Source organism: Peromyscus maniculatus, chromosome 9 (genome assembly GCF_049852395.1).
Source record: "Peromyscus maniculatus bairdii isolate BWxNUB_F1_BW_parent chromosome 9, HU_Pman_BW_mat_3.1, whole genome shotgun sequence".
Taxonomy (NCBI): domain Eukaryota; kingdom Metazoa; phylum Chordata; class Mammalia; order Rodentia; family Cricetidae; genus Peromyscus; species Peromyscus maniculatus.
The window spans coordinates 76131664-76149814 of record NC_134860.1 but is presented as its reverse complement, the minus strand read 5'-3'; the positions used below and the strand labels follow the sequence as shown (position 1 = coordinate 76149814).

The window sequence follows — 18151 nt, the reverse complement described above, 5'->3', positions numbered from 1 at the left end:
ATAGGTTTTCCTTTATTTTATGTCACAGAGAGTCTTAGGGATCATCTAAGCCAATTCTTTCATTATAATATAATTTCATTAATAAATTGAGAACCATAGAAATGTCACTTAATTTTCTCAAGTTTCTATTGCTACTTAGTAGCAAATAAAACTCAAAGTCTTGGAGTGATGAATGCTAATTTCAAGGTTATCTTTGCACTTTGGACTTTGAGTCTTCAAAAGTTTGATTAAATACAATACTAAATATGGCTTGTTGTGCTATTTGTAGTGAGTATTTCAAAAATAAATATGCAAATAAAATTATATTAGATATGCACAGCTTTCATCTGGAAATAATCAAAAGAGAATATCTTGCAAGTTTGAAAAAATACTTTCGCCCAGCCTGCCCCTGACGACTTCCCTTCTGGACCAGAGGTGAGTGCCTGGGTCCAGCCCGGACCCCATCCCTGGCCACCAGCCACTCCTGAGAGGCCTGCCCAACTTGGCACCAGGTTCTGGCCACCGGGCAGCTCCCCTTCTAGCCCCACCGGGAGGGATCCCCATTTCCAAGCCCCCGGCAGCCCCTGCAGTCTCCGCGCCCTGCCCCCACGCCCATCTGCCCAAGACCCCAGCCACTTCCTGAGACTTAGAGACCGGCCCCCAGCTCCCAGCCTGTCCCCGACTGCCATTCTGGACCAGAGCTTGCCCCTGACTTCCCTTCTGGACCAAAGATTTGGACAAGAGAACTCCCTTTTGGACAAGAGAGAGAGTCTTCCTGAGTCTGTCAGCTCTTTGTGAAACAAGTCCACTGATAAGACCAAGAAGGAACCACAAGGAGATGGGCAGACGTCAAAGCAGAAGTACATACAGCAAAATGAAGAGCAATACAGCATCACCAGAACCTAGCTCGCCTCCAACATCTAGACCTGAACACCAAAAATTGGAAGAAGCAGAAGAAAGTAGCCTTATGAGTAACTTCATGAAGAAGGTAGAGGCTTGTGTAGAGGAAAAGACAAGAAAATTGGAAGAACGCTGTAAACAACTAGAGGAAAGGGCAAACAAATTAGAAGAAAACAATAAAGCCCTCCAAGAAAACAATAAAGTCCTGGAAGAAAACATTAAAATCCTGGAAGAAAACAATAAAGCACTGAAAGAAAATCATGAAAAAGCAATGAAACAAACAAAGGAAACAGCCCAAGAACTGAAAAGGGAAATTGAAAAAATAAAAAAGACACAAACAGAGGGAATGCTGGAAATAGAAAACCTGAGTAAAAGATCAGGAACTTCGGATGCAAGTATAACCAACAGAATGCAAGAGATGGAAGAGAGGATTTCTGGCATTGAAGATACAGTAGAAGAAATAGTTCCATCAGTCGAAGGAAACACTAAAGCCAACAAAGTCATGAACCAAAATGTCCAAGAAATCTGGGACACCATAAAAAGACCAAACCTACGAATTATAGGGATAGAAGAAGGTGAAGAATACCAACTCAAAGGCACAGAAAATATATTCAACAAAATTATAGAAGAAAACTTTCCCAACTTAAAGAAGGAAATGCCTATGAAGATACAAGAAGCCTATAGAACACCAAACAGACTAGACCCCCAAAAAAAGTCCCCTCGACACATAATAATTAAACAACTAAATGTACAGAATAAAGAAAGAATATTAAGAGCAGCCAAGGAAAAAGGCCAAGTGACCTATAAAGGTAAACCCATCAGAATAACACCCGATTTCTCAATGGAGACTTTGAAAGCCAGAAGGACCTGGACAGATGTAATGCAGACACTAAGAGACCATGAATGTCAGCCCAGACTAATATACCCAGCAAAACTTTCAATCATCATAGACGGAAGGAACAAGATATTCGAAGACAAAGCCAGATTTAAACAATACCTATCCACAAACCCAGCCCTACAGAAAGCACTAGAAGGAAAATTCCAACTGAGGGAAGTCAGATACACACTTGAAAACACAGGCAATAGATAAAGCCACAACAGTAAACCCCAAAGAAGAGAAGTACACACACACTACCACCAAAAATAACAGAGATGAAGAATCACTGGTCATTAATATCCCTTAATATCAACGGACTTAATTCACCTATAAAAAGACATAGACTTACAGAATGGATACGAAAGCAGGACCCATCTTTCTGCTGCATACAAGAAACACATCTCAAATTCAAAGATAGACACTACCTAAGAATAAAAGGCTGGGAAAAGACTTTTCAATCAAATGGTCTTAAGAAACAAGCAGGGGTAGCCATCCTGATATCCAACAAAATAGACTTCAAACTGAAAACAATCTAAAGAGATCAAGAAGGACATTACATCCTCGTCACAGGAAAGATCGACCAAGATGAAGTTTCTATTCTGAACATATATGCCCCAAACACAAGGGCACCCACATATGTAAAAGAAACATTACTAAAGCTTAAACCACATATAAAACCCCACACATTAATAGTGGGAGATCTCAACACCCCACTTTCACCACTGGACAGATCTCCCAATTCGAAACTTAACAGAGAAATAAAGGACTTAACCGATGTCATGACCCAATTGGACCTAATAGATATCTACAGAACATTCCATCCTAACAAGAAAGAATATACTTTCTTCTCAGCACCCCATGGAACTTTCTCTAAAATCGACCACATACTTGGCCACAAAGCAAATCTCAACAGATACAAAACAATCAGAATAACCTCCTGTGTTCTATCAGATCACCATGGTTTAAAGCTAGATTTCAACAACAACAAAAACTACAGAAAACCTACAACCTCATGGAAACTGAATAATGCTCAACTGAATCACCAATGGGTTAAGGAAGAAATAAAGAAAGAAATTAAAGACTTCCTAGAGATCAATGAAAATGAAGACACCACATACCCAAACTTATGGGACACTATGAAAGCAGTGTTAAGAGGGAAATTCATAGCACTAAATGCCCACATAAAGAAGTTGGAGAAATCGCACACTAGTGAATTAACAGCACATCTGAAAGCTCTAGAACAAGAAGAAGCAAAGTCTCCCAGGAAGAATAGACGCCAGGAAATTATCAAAGTGAGAGGTGAAATTAATAAATTAGAAACTAAGAGAATAATACAAAAAATTAATGAAACAAAGAGTTGGTTCTTTGAGAAAATCAACAAGATAGACAAGCCCTTATCCAAACTAACCAAAAGACAGAGAGAGAGAATCCAAATCAACAAAATCAGAAATGAAAAGGGGGACATAACAACAGACATTGAGGAAATCCAGAGAATTATAAGGTCATATTTCAAAAACCTCTACTCCACAAAACTGGAAAACCTAAAAGAAATGGACATTTTTCTGGATAGATACCACATACCTAAGTTTAATCAAGACCAGATAAACTATTTAAATAGTCCAATAACCCCTAAGGAAATAGAAACAGTCATTAAAGGTCTCCCAACCAAAAAAAGCCCAGGACCAGATGGTTTCAGCGCAGAATTCTACCAGATCTTCAAAGAAGAGTTAATTCCAATACTCTCTAAATTGTTCCACATAATAGAAACAGAAGGAACATTACCAAACTCCTTCTATGAGGCTACAATTACCCTGATTCCTAAACCAAACAAGGATGCAACAAAGAAAGAGAACTACAGACCGATCTCCCTCATGAACATTGATGCAAAAATACTCAATAAAATACTGGCAAACAGACTCCAAGAACACATCAGAACAATTATCCACCATGATCAAGTAGGCTTCATCCCAGGGATTCAAGGGTGGTTCAACATACGAAAGTCCATCAATGTAATACACTATATAAACAAACTCAAAGAAAAAAACCACATGATCATCTCACTAGATGCAGAAAAGGCATTTGACAAAATCCAACACCCCTTCATGATAAAAGTCTTGGAGCGATCAGGAATACAGGGAACATACCTAAACATAATAAAGGCAATATATAGCAAACCAACAGCCAACATCAAATTAAATGGAGAGAAACTCAAAGCAATTCCACTAAAATCAGGAACGAGACAAGGCTGTCCACTCTCCCCATACTTATTCAATATAGTACTTGAAGTTCTAGCCAGAGCAATAAGACAACATAAGGAGATTAAGGGGATTCAAATTGGAAAGGAAGAAGTCAAGCTTTCCCTATTTGCAGACGACATGATAGTATACTTGAGTGACCCCAAAGATTCCACCCAGGAATTGATAAAGCTTATAAACACCTTCAGCAACATAGCAGGATACAAGATCAACTCAAAAAAATCAGTAGCCCTCCTATATACAATGGACAAAGAAGCTGAGAAGGCAATTAGAGATACATCACCCTTTACAATAGCCAAAAATGACATAAAATACCTTGGGGTAACACTAACCAAGCAAGTGAAGGACCTATATGACAAGAACTTTAAGTCCCTGAAAAAAGAAATTGAAGAAGATCTCAGAAAATGGAAAGATCTCCCATGCTCATGGATAGGCAGGGTTAACATAGTAAAAATGGCAATCTTACCAAAAGCAATTTACAGATTCAATGCAATCCCCATCAAAATACCAACACAATTCTTCACAGATCTGGAAAGAACAATACTCAACTTCATATGGAAAAACAAAAAACCCAGGATAGCTAAAAGAAACCTGTACAATAAAACAACTTCTGGAGGCATCACAATCCCCGACTTCAAGCTCTACTATAGAGCTACAGTAATAAAAACAGCCTGGTATTGGCATAAAAACCGACATGTGGACCAATGGAATCGAATTGAAGACCCTGACATTAACCCACACACCTATGGACATATAATATTTGACAAAGAAGCCAAAAGTGTACAATGGAAAAAAGAAAGCATCTTCAACAAATGGTGCTGGCATAACTGGATATCAGCGTGTAGAAGGCTGCAAATAGATCCATATCTGTCACCGTGCACAAAACTTAAGTCCAAGTGGATCAAAGACCTCAACATAAATCCAGCTACTCTGAACCTGCTAGAAGAAAAAGTAGGAAATAGTCTTGAACGCCTTGGCATAGGAGATCACTTCCTAAATATAACACCAGTAGCGCAGACACTGAGACAAACAATCAATCAATGGGACCTCTTGAAACTGAGAAGCTTTTGTAGAGCAAAGGATACGGTCAACAAGGCAAAGCGACAGCCTACAGAATGGGAAAAGATCTTCACCAACCCCACATCTGACAGAGGACTGATATCCAGAATATATAAGGAACTCAAGAAATTAGACATCAAAAGGACCAACAGTCCAATTGAGAAATGGGCTTTAGAACTAAACAGAGAATTCTCAACAGAGGAATCCCAAATGGCTGAAAGACATTTAAGGAATTGCTCAACTTCCCTAATCATCAGGGAAATGCAAATCAAGACAACTCTGAGATACCACCTTACGCCTGTCAGAGTGGCTAAGATCAAAAACACTGAAGACACTTTATGCTGGAGAGGATGTGGAACTAGGGGAACTCTCCTCCACTGCTGGTGGGAATGCAAGCTTGTACAACCACTTTGGAAATCAATATGGCGCATTCTTAGAAAATTGGGAATCAATCTCCCCCAAGATCCAGCTATACCACTCCTGGGCATATACCCAAGAAATGCTCAATCATACCACAAGAGCACTTGCTCAGCTATGTTCATATCAGCATTGTTTGTAATAGCCAAAACCTGGAAACAACCTAGATGCCCTTCAACTGAAGAATGGATAAATAAATTTTGGCACATATACACAATGGAATACTACTCAGCAGAGAAAAACAACGACATCACACGGTTTGCAGGCAAATGGATGGATCTAGAAAAAATCATCCTGAGTGAGGTAACCCAGACTCAGAAAGACAAATATGGTATGTACTCACTCATAGGAAGATGCTAGATATGGAACAAGGATGACTAGACTGCTACTCACATCACCAGTGAGGCTACCTGGAAAACGGGACCCCAAAAAAGACACGGAGAAATGGACGAGATCTACATGAATAGCCTGGTCATGAGTGGGAACAATGAAGGGCGACAGTCGAGGGAAAGAATGGGAGATCCTAGCTGGATCAAGAAAAGAGAGGGAGAACAAGGAATAGGAGACCATGGTAAATGAAGACCACATGAGAAGGTGAGAAGGGGAGGAAGCAGAGAGCTAGGGAGGCCCACGGAGATCCACAAAGATACCCCCTCAAAAGACTGCTGGCAATGGTCGCGAGACGGCAGGAACTGACCTACTCTGGTGATGGGATGGCCAGACACCCAGATAGTGGTGCCATAAACCCCATCCAAGGACTGAGGAATCTGAAGGCAGACATCCACGGCTGGGCCCCTGGTGGAGCACTGGGAGTCTAATTAGTGAGTAAGAAGAGGGTTTATATGAGCGAGAATTGTTGAAGCCAAGGTTGGATAAAGGACCGGGACAAATAACCAAATGAATGGAAGCACAGGATCTATGAACCAAAGGCTGAGGGGCCCCCAACTGGATCAGGCCACCTGAACGGGTGAGACAGTCATTTGGCTTGATCTGTTTGGGAGGCAGCTGTGCATTGGTGCCAGGTCCTGGGCTCGTTGCATGAGTTGGCTGTTTGAATCCTGGGACTTATGCAGGGACACTTGGCTCGGTCTGGGAGGGGGGAATGGACCTGCCTGGACTGAGTCTACCAGGTCAACCCCGGTCCTCGGGGGAGACCTTGATCTGGAGGAGGTGGGAATGGGGGGTGGGCTGGGGGGAGGGGTGGGCGAGAGGGGGAGAACAGGGGATTCTGTGGCTATTATGTTGAACTGAATGGTGTTGTAAAATAATAATAATATTAATAATAAAAAAAATTCTAAAAAAAAATACTTTCACTACAACTTAATAACATAGACCAGTTATTCATCTTTTTAAGTAACTATATTGACAACAAAACCATTGTGTATGGTTTCTTGAGGGTAGTGTATGTACTGCACATAAAGTGTATAACACAAGGCTGGCATTTAACTTATTTATTTTTTTATTTTATTTTTATTTTATTTTATGTGCATTAGTGTAAGGGTGTCAGATTCCCTGGAACTGGAGTTACAGACAGTTGTGAGCTGCCATGTGGGTGCTGGGAATTGAACCCAGGTCCTCTGGAAGAACACCCAGTGCTCTTAACCACTGAGCCATCTTTCCAGCCCTAAAGGCTGGCATTTAATAAAGGTTAAATAATGGTCCAGCTATTTTCATCATCATCATTCTCACCACTACCATCACCATCATCTTCTTAGGAAGGTACCAAGTCCAATGATCCTCAAATACCACTAAGAGATAAAGATTTGAAATCGTAAGATTTGATTCAGAAAAACAGGAGAATTCTGGGAAGAAGAGGACTTCAGGACAATTTTCCTCTGTGTAGCCAAGGCAGAAAGGTTGCTTAGCTGTAGGAAGCCTATACATCATTTTGGAGAAAGTCATACAGAATCAGCTTTCCCATGGATCAGATGCTTCTGATCCTAGCTGAGCTGGAAAATAACTACACAGGTGGATACATGGCTGCCAATCCTTATGATTATAAAGAATGAGATCTGGAGGTAAGTGGGTTCCTCCCTGAGCATCAGCAGAAGGTCAATGGCTTTGTTCTATTATTATTCCCTGGTGGCTCAAAAGTATAGCAGGTACTATTCCTTCATCACTTACCAATAGGTGATCAGCTCTCTAAAGAGACCATCGACCCTGCCCTAACTGTTGAGAACTACTAGTTACAAAGAGAACTATGCAGCTATACAGAGAAAATACAAGCTTGATGAACTCAGCACCCTGATAGAAGAAAATAGAAAGACCAACAATATCAGCAGACAGCCTTCGTAGATGGAAAAATATTTTAATTAAAAACAGTGCACTAAGAACTCTTTGATGATGGCCAATAGAAGCAACCTTCTTACTGAGGACAATTTGAAAAGCTGGAAACACAAAAATACATGTTTGATTTATTCAAGGACTTAACAGTGGGGAACTGAATAGCAAGCTATGAGGGAAATGTGAAGTTTTGCTAGGTGAGCTGGGCTTCTGCTCTAGGCGTATTGGCTGCCATGAAAGCTGAGACTAGGAGCTTCTGACACCTTGTGAAATAGAAAGCCAACACTGGAGTGGAGGCATTGCCCGAAGAGTGAGCTCTATATTCATACAACAGGAATGTAGCCTAGGAATAAGGGTGACTGGGACTAAGCAGGGTCTCATGGGCACCAGGAGCCAGGCTGAGTCGTCTCATCCCCATGAATTGATCAGTGTGGCCTAGGGATACCTACAGCCCCTAGTTTGTGCCAGAAGTAAACTTAGATCTCATCTTGAGAAATGTGAAATTATACTAGGCTTTAAATTATTTCTGCACTTTTTTTTTTCTCATAAGAGTAGCACTCAATTAAAAAAGAACCAGGCACATACAAAGACACAACAATATGAATGAAATTAAAGGGAAATGCTATAGAACAAAACAGATGTTAAAGGGAGATAAGATAGAGTTATTAGACTTTTTTTTCTGATTAACTTAGTATATTCATGGAGCTGGAAGACGAAATTGAGAATTCATTAGAAAACTGAAACTGGGGTGGGGGTTGGGGGTGGGGTGGATCCCAGATCTAAACAACAAAAACCACAATAAAGGAAGTTAACCCAATATACCGCTTCAACAGAAGATTGGAATGGCTTAAAGACAAATTAACAGGGGTCTGGGGAGATGGCTCAGCAGTTAAGAACACGTGTTGCTCATTTAGAGGACCAGACTACAGTTCCCAGTTCTTCCATTCAGTAACTCACAACTGCTTGTAATTGTAGCTCCAGAGAATCTGACGCCCTCTTCTGGCCTCTGCAGGTACCTGCATGTATGTGTCCACAACATTCAAGCACACACACACACACACACACACACACACACACACACACACACAAATATAAAATAAAGTAGAATGATTAGTGATTTGGAGAATTGGGTAAAGAAATTAAACTAACATGGAGACAAAGCTGACTTTGAGTCGTCAGAAAAGACAATGGCCTGAGGTCCCTGTCCTAGTTAGGGCTACTATTGCTGTGATAAACACTATGACCAAAAGCAAATCGGGGAGGAAAGGGTTTATTTCAGTTTACATTGGAGGAAGTCAGGGCAGGAACTCCAACAGGGGCCTGGGGGCAGGAGCTAAAACAGGGGCCTTGGAGGGGGGCTGGTTTCTGACTTTGCTCTTGTGACTTGCTCAGGCTGCTTTCTTATACAGTTCCGGATGACCTGCCTACAGCGCCATACACAGTGGGCTAGGCCCTCCCCACATCAATTGTTAATCAAGAAAATGTACTACAGGGCCAAGCTGGTAGAAACATTTTCTCAGTTGAATTCCCTGCTTCCAAAATAACTCTAGCTTATTTCAAGCTGACATAAAATTAACCAGGACCATCACTCAAATCATATCTCTGCATTCTTACAGAGTAAAAACTATTAAAAATGAAGAAATGAACTATCACGAGTTAAACGACTATATTCCATATCGTGGAATAGTCAAATAATTAAGTGAGGATACATAACATATATGTTTCAAATATCTGAGGAAATAAAAGCTAGAGAAAGGCAAAGAAGGGTGGTGCTTGCTTTTAATTTTGGCATCCAGGAAGCAGAGACAGGAAGCCGAGGGGACAGAAGTCTGAGGCCAGCCTGTTCTACATAAGCTCCAGGCCAGCCAGTGCTAAACACACACACAGAGAGAGAGAGAGAGAGAGAGAGAGAGAGAGAGAGAGAGAGAGAGAGAGAGAGAGAGAGAGAGAGAGAGAGAGAGACTCTAAAGAAAACATGAACTAGGAATTACATTCTATTATAAAAGAGAAAGTCTGAAAATTAGGCAAATATAGCCTTTTCCATCAAAAAATTTAAAGCATTAAAAATTTTAAAGGTAAAAGACACCCTAAGGAGCAGATTAGACTTGAGTAGGCAGAGGTACATGGGGTATGTGAAGGTGTAAGTGAAGGATGCTTTTAGAATGTGACGTAGTGCAAGGACGAGGTTGGAATAACAAGAGCGCGGAGCACCAGAAACATGGAGGAGCAACTGACAGTAATCGATGGAGATCTCGTTGGCCCTGAGACTCTTCCCTCCCTCACCTCCCCCAGCCGCTCCTTCATGTTACCCTTGTTCACGTTCTAGTGTGCCCTCTAACACAATTTTTCCCTTTGGGTTTGAAGATTGTAGTGAAGGGCTACGAGCCAGATAGATCCCTGATAGGCAGACAGACAGGAAAAGGGGCTACAGCTCGGTAATGAAGACGGCCAACACCAGCTTCTTCCTCACCCTCCTCACCCTCCAAACCTGGTGGGATTTTCCTCCTTCCGGCAGGCCTTGGGTCACGGTCTCCCCTCTTCATCCACCGGGCTGGCCAGACATGTTCAAGGCCAATTCTGAACACGCTTCCTTACAGCTTTGGGCCTGTCAGTTCCCCTTTCTTCATCTAAGGCGACCAGCCTAAAATTGGGAAAGGGACCTGCCCTGTGCCGTCCAAACCCAGAGTGCCCAGGTCAGTTCCCATTCTGTTCTGCACTTTTGTCTATGCAGGAAGAACTTTCTTTTCCTTATCTGTTTTGCTTGCTTCCAGCTCCACCCCTGCAAAGTGCAGAGGCGGCTACATGGGGGTGATACGAAGGCGCCGTAATGCGACGATAAAGCAGGCAGGAAATCTAGAAGTTGATGTTGTCCCCTCCCTCCCAGCTTCCGAGTCCCTGCCCAGGGCAGAGTTGGTTAGCGAATTGGAAAACTCAAGCTTTAAAATAAGTTCAGAGTTTTTATTATTAACCTATTCACACTTTTAAATGGATGAACTGAGGCAGTCCTTTTGGCGCAAAGTAATGGAGGGAGAACTTTTTATAATCTAGAAGTTACTGGAAAATCTATTTGGCTTAACAAGCACACTGGCTTGGTGTGAAAGGACCACAGGAGGGGACATAAAGTTACTTTATAGTACACCGGGCTGAGTTCATCTCTTCCTCCACGGCAGTTATACCTGCCCAGAACACCATGAGGAATGAAAGCAGTCCAGTCTCTTTAGAGGAGCACAAAAATCAGGGATAAAAAGCGTGACTCCCTCGTGATGACCATCTAACAGAAGCCCTGCTATCATTACCATTTAAATATAAAATCCTACCTGGAAGAGACTCGCCTATATTAGAAAGGGTTTTTTCCAGGTGTACACCATCCCTCTCAAGAGAGAGACCCATCCCGGGACCTGTGCCTCAGAAAGAAATGGCTGAGCACCTATCAATCAAAATGCTGTTGCCGTCCGTACCAGGTAAGATGTGAAGACAACTCTGCAAAAGTGAATGATATGCAAGCAAAATGACTCTGCTCTTCCTGTTGCTCTCTGATAAGTATGCTCAGCTGACTCTCCCCGAGGAGGCTACCGGAACCACAAAGCAATGGTTCTATAATCACTGCAATTACTAGGGAGGAGACATTTGATCATTCACTGTCTACATGTATTAAGTCATCTTTGCAATAGTTTAGCCCAGCTGGGGTTAACCAAATCAAAAGTTGTATGGTGATGGTGAACACATTCTGGTTGTTTCCTCTGGGCAGTTGAAAGTTTTTCCAGGGGCTGGAGAAATGGTTCAGTAACAAAGAACACTTGCTGCTCAATCATGAGGTCAAGAGTTCTAATCCCAGCACCCATGTCAGGCAGCTCAAAAATGCCTGTAATTCCTCGTTGAGGGACCTGACACCCTCTTCTGTACTCTGCCAATCACCCCCCACAAACACATTGCGCGTGCGTGCGCGCATGCGCACACACACACACACACACACACACACACACACCACAATCATTTAGAACAAGAGTTTTCTAAATTCATTCACATGTTCATTAATTCTCTTTCATGTTTGTTTCTCATTCCCATTTCATTTTCTCCATCACTGAGTAACAATTCATTCAAGTCCATCCATCAGTTTTCCCATGTTCTAGGAAGACACAATGCGTAGTTTATGTGGCAGCATTTTAGATGCCAGAAATGACACCCTGCTATAGAGTTTATTCCACTTCTGCTTTGCTATGTTTCTTAAACTTTTCCTTTTTTAAACCAGGCGCTGTGTTAGCACCCAGTCTCCTGGCTCTGAATGTCTGCATAGCAATCTACAGCATGTATCCATCATCCCGTAATGACAAAGAAACAGGTTTTCTTCACGCTTTCATCACACCTCTGTGATGGAAATCTTCATCTATCACCATATTAACCTGTGTGATGGGGTCTCTGGGGCATGTGCTGCAAGGGAAATGCTACTGGAAGTTACATGTTCTGGTCTGGATCTACAAGCTGACTAAGCAGCACCATATTGCCCTTCAGGGGAGTGACATCCATCACCCTCCCACAGCGACTCTCTGGACTCTCTCCTCTCTGCATCACACTGGGTATTACACAACTTTTCCTCCACGAGAAAAATAATTAGTATCTCTCCCAAACACCAGTTTTCTGATGACTCATAAATTTGAGCATCTTTTTACATATTTTCTAGTTTCTTGAATAAAGAGCTGTTCTTTTTGTTCATTTTCCTGTCGGGGTTTCTGTCTTTTTCCTTGATGTTTTCTATATTTCTTTACACAGTTCTAGATATTGAACTTTTGTTGCTTTATACATTGCTAGAATTTTCCTGCAATTGCTCTTTTGTCTGTCTCCATTGTGGTTGTTTGTTTTTTCTCTTTTGGGGGGGACCTGCCACCCAGCTCCCAAATAAATCACACACAGAGGCTTATTCTTAATTATGTATGCCCGGCCTTAGCTTGGCTTAGTTTCTAGTCAGCTTTCTTTAACATAATTTATCTCATCTACGTTTTGCCTCTGGGCTTTCCCATTCTCTTCTGTAAATCTTACTCTTACTCCATGGCTTGCTGTGTAGCTGGGTGGCTGGCCCCTGGAGTCCTCCTCTTTCTCTGGCTCCTAGATCTCTCTTCCCACTTTTCTCCTTCTGCATGTACTCTCTGCCTGCCAGCCCCGCCTGTCCTTTCTCCTGCCTTGCCATTGGCCATTCAGTTCTTTATTAGACCATCAGGTGCTTTAGACAGGCAAAGTAACACAGGTTCACAGAGTTAAATAAATGCAACATAAACAAAAGTAACACACCTTAAAATAGTATTCCCCAACACTCCATCACTGAACAAAAAAAACCTGAATTTTTATGTAATCCAAGTCATCATGTATTGCTTGACTTCATTTTATTTTGTCTTTGTTGATTTCTTTTAAAAAAAATCCCCTTGCTTCTGTATTATGAATATATTTTGTGGTGTTACCTTGAATTAACTGATTTTCTTTTAATGTTTAAGGTGATAATTCATCGGCAGCACAGTTTTGGATATGATATGTGTGTGTAGCAGTGCAGTTTGCAAAATCCACTTCCTTCCTACAAATAAATGATGACTAGAAAGTAATAGGAAATGTCATTTACATAATGGCATACACACTCAGGAATGTTCAGGAATGAACGTAAGAGAAACAATGGAAGGTTGTGGTAGTGTGTGCCTGTAAGATATTCTGAGGACACAGAAGTAGAAGGGTCGTGAATTGGAGGCCAGCCTGGGCTACCCCTTAGGGGCTGGAGAGATGGCACACCAGTTAAAAGCACTTGCTGCTCTTGCAGAGGACCAGCATTCAGTTCTGAGCACCCACAGGGCAGCCCACAACCATCTGTAACTCCAGTCCTAGGGGATTTGATACCCTCTTCTGGCTTCAGCAGACACTACACACACATGGTGCATTTAAATAAAGAGGAAAAACTCATAAAATTAAAATAAAAAATAAAGTCTTTAAAAAAAAGTAATATTCAAAGCCTATATGAAAAGGTTTACTAAGGGATATAAAAATAAACAAATTTTTAATAACAACTAAAAACAAATAAAACAAAAATATATTTTAAAATTTTTGACAAATTAAGAAACATGTAATGTGACAATTCACTATTAATAATGCTATCTATTCTTCCCAAATGATTGCAAATAAATTGCATATTCAAGCAAAATCCCAAATGATACAAATAAAATTTAAATTGATTATTTGAATGTTTACTTGAGAAAAAAACTACAAAAGTATCTCCCAAAACTTGCTGCAAAAGAAGTGCTTGTCACATTGACTATCGAATACACTATGAAAAATACAATTAAAAATTAGTATCAGGGGGTGGTGGCACACGCCTTTAATCCCAGCACTCGGGAGGCAGAGGCAGGCGGATCTCTGTGAGTTCAAGGCCAGCCTGGTCTACAGAGCAAGATCCAGGAAAGGCACAAAGCTACACAGAGAAACCCTGTCTTGAAAAACCAAAAAAAACCAAAAAAACAAAAATTAGTATCAGCAAAATTACTATCATGGTGCTATAGAGTAATAGTATGAAATGAGACCCATAGGCTTATCTTCCAGTTAATGATAAAGTGAATTTTAGATTTTAAACAGTATCATCAAAATTTAAAATTTGAGTAATTTGCCACATATTAAAAAAAAAACTTAATTATATTTTCTTTTTGTTTCTCCTTTAAAAAATTTTATTCTTTTTACATACCAACTAAAGATCCCCCTCTCATTCCTCCTCCCACTCCCCCTCACCTCCCCCACCTCACCCCTCCTCCAACAGGGTGAGTTATTCCATGGGGGGACAGCTAAACCTGTCCAGGAACCTAAAACACTCGTGGAAGCTATGTTTCTTGATTCTAAAATGTAGCCTAGAAACTTAAGTCAGTTCTCATGATTTCAAGTGCCACAAATGTCTCACCGATCAGACCAGAAGCACATCTTCACTTACTGACAATCCTGAGATGGTTCTTCTCTTGTGTCCAATCAACCCTGCACCCCTGTTCCCGGGAAACTGACCCTTCTCCCATCTCCCATCCAGTGATTTTAATGATCAGAAAGTCAACATTTATTGAGAATGTGTCACACACTAGACATATGAACAAGGACTGGAGATGGGGGGCATGGTAAATCAGATGTGGTTCATGCTTTTGAAAAGCCTGGAGGGGAAGTAGATGTGTTAAAAAAAAAAAAACAAACAAACACTCCATCATAATGTTCTATGGAGATAAAGAAGAATCGACACTTTCCCGAGCATCTCTTAATCCATTTCTTTTGCTATCTCCCTTACCAAGTCCTTCCTTTGTAATTTTTTCCCTCCCTCATCTCTTCATTTTCATCTTCTTAACCTAATGCACACTATACAAGGCAACCTTTTCCCAAGCCGTGATAGTCTATGTTTCACCTCGGTCCTCAACGAAACTACAAAATACAAACTTCTTCACCTCAGAGCTAAAGAGAGAACATAGTATATTCCTAGTAAGTAGCTGGTGAACCAATGAATGCATCCAAACCAAACCTAACTATTGAAAATCAGATTTTATAACTATGTGCCTCTAATTATGTTAATGGGCTCCTAGGAGAGTGGACTGACTCTGGGAATACCAACACACAAGATCTGATCACCTGATACCTCAATGGTACAGAGATAAGTGGTATTGGACTAAGAAGGGGAATTACTCAGTATGACCACAGCAGGAAGGACCACGGGGATTGCTGTCTTATGCCCTTTCTCTCAACATTGACAGTAGCACTAGGACTATTTGAACTATATAGACAGAAGAGCAAAAGTGGACAAGCAGACATGTACGTAGTCATGTAGTCTTAGTTAAATAGGTGCTCCATTCATCATGAGCTCAGGTCCAGTCCCGCTGGGTCCTTCTGACACCAAGAAAAGCACTATTGCTTGAGTGGGAGAAGGACTTCAGTTCCCATCAGAAGATAATTTCTCCTGCTTTGGGGAGAGGCCCCAGTTCCTGAGATTCAGTGTTTTGTGTGAAATGCTTGCTGCACCTAGAATCATGAAAATATTTTACTCAGCCTTAGAGTGGGAAGAAATGAAGACATATTGGGTAAATTTAGAACTATTTCAACTTCATGATGAACATACCTTAAATGACTAGCAAGTCTCAACCAAAGTTTAGGTTTGCAAAGGAGACAAAGGCATTAAAAATTGGAGGTGTGAAGCTTTTGTCTCATTTTCAGTTACCGATTGGGCATCTCAGACCCAAGAATGGAGTCAATGACTTTAGCAAAAGTCTATTGAAAGTCTTTGTTGTAGTCATACTACTTCGACTTGGATAAGCGTCTTTCATCTGGGCATGCTGACACACAATTATGATCCTGTACTCATGAAGCAGAAGCAAGAGGGTTGTAAGTTCAAGGTTAGCAGGACACCCAGTAAGATCCTGTCTCAAAATGAAACACAAAATAACAATAACAAAGCCTTAAATCCTGCCCCATAGCACGTTAGCACATTGTCACCTCTGTACTTCTCTAGTGGTACTCTCTCATAGCTCTGTGAAGCCCTTCCTATCTTTCTGACAATTTTCTACGCTGAAGCTCAATTCTGGACCCATCACCTAAAAGGATTTTCCCAGAGAAGACTTCTTCCAAATGTCTTTGAAACTCTTTGCCTGAGCCATTCATCTGCTACTTTGGAATGCGCTACTGGAAATTGTTATCTTTTGATTAATATGCTTTGTCTCTCCAAGTAAGATACCCATAATTTATCAGCTCCAGTGAAACTGGAGCTACAGTTGTTAGCTCTCATACAATAATTACTTAGAGTGCTGAGACAATGCATTTGGAAGCAAAAACAACATTTGTTCCCAGTGGGTACAAATGACACATTCCCATGTCTACCTCCATTGCTTGCTGAACAAGGGATCTGACAGGAAATCACGAGGCAGCGGTCCTTGCTAGCATGATAATGAATCAACAACACACCGATCAACATCTTCTCTCCCATCAACATGACAAAATTACACATTCATTTGCAGGACCAGCTCCGTCGAGCCCTCCAGCTGCCACGAAATTTTCATAATTTATTTGCTTTTATTATTAAAGATTTGGGCATGTTTAAATTGAGAAGTAGAGGGAAATGGCTTAGGAGGTCTTCCTGGATTCTTTGTGCTAAATTGAAAAGTGTCCCCCTAATGGAATTCTTTATGACCATCGAGATCAGGAGAAGGGTCAAATAGAATGCTATCCTCACATGCCACAGTATAACCATCCACTCCATTCTACATTCAGACATCAAGAGGAGGAGAAATGATATGCTTAACTTAGGACTCAAAGCAACTAAGGGGGTCACCTCTTCAGAAAAGGTAAGTCTGCCCCAGCGCTGTAGCCCACTAAAAAACAATAACAGCACAACTGAAGGCCATTAGAGCCTTTGCATGCCAGATGAAGCCTCCTCCAGCCCTACTCCATGCCACAGCATCCTTGCTGATAGTCTTTTTTTCATTTTTCATGTGTGTGTGTGTGTGTGTGTGTGTGTGTGTGTGTGTGTGTGTGTGTGCGCGCGTGTGCGTGTGCATGTGTGTGTGTGCGTGCTGTATACATATGCATGTTTGTGAGCAGTGTGTGTGTGTGTGGGGGGGTTATATGGGCATGTGTGTACACATGCATGTGGTGTCCTGAGGTTGATGTTGGGAATCATCTCTGATTGCTCTTCTTCCTTATTCAGTGAAGCAGAGTCTGTCAGTCAAACCCAGAGTACCCAATATGGCTGGTCCCACTAGCCAGCTTGATTTGGGGGACTCCCCTGGTCTCTGCCTTCTGAGGCTGGAATTAAGGCGGACCGTACACCCACCTGGCATTTGCATTGGTTCTGGGGATCCAAATTTAGGTCCTCAGGGCAAGTGCTTAATCACCAAGTCATCTCCCCAGGTCCATTGCTGACATTCTATCATGCTGTCCCTCACTGTGTATTCAATCCTTATTTGTCTGTCTGTAGCAAATGGAAAATAATTTCCTCAAGACAGGGAATTCTTACCCCTGTGATTTCAGTTCTTAAAAGACAGTCCAGCAAAGAGGGGGCCTGTAGTATTTCAACTGAATAATTTATCAGCTCCTAGGAAACTGGAACTCTAGTTGTTAGCTCTCATACAATAATTAGAGTGCCGAGACAATGCATTTGGAACAAAACCAACATTTGTTCCCAGTAGGTCTTATGACTCCTTATGACTTTCAACTTTGAATTATCATAAAACCATTTTGCAAGATGTAGGACAGAATCTGCATGTACACAGGAGCATAGAAACCTACAACAGACAAAGACAGAGAGGAGGAAACACGAAGACGGGGACAGGAGAGTGAGATGCATCCACGAACAAAAGAGCATCCTCAGCCACTAAGACGTGGGAACAGATTACAAGCA

The 18151-nt window shown here is 41.4% G+C and overlaps 1 long non-coding RNA gene across 1 annotated transcript in view; it reads right to left on the bottom strand.

Moving 5' to 3' along the window:
- The window catches only part of LOC143267439 (uncharacterized), a 30680-nt gene extending 20215 nt beyond the window's left edge, over nucleotides 1–10465 (bottom strand). The window contains exon 1 of the long non-coding RNA XR_013042552.1: nucleotides 10259–10465. This is a non-coding gene — a long non-coding RNA (uncharacterized LOC143267439). The remainder of the gene's footprint in view (nucleotides 1–10258) is intronic.
- Nucleotides 10466–18151: the final 7686 nt, after the last annotated feature.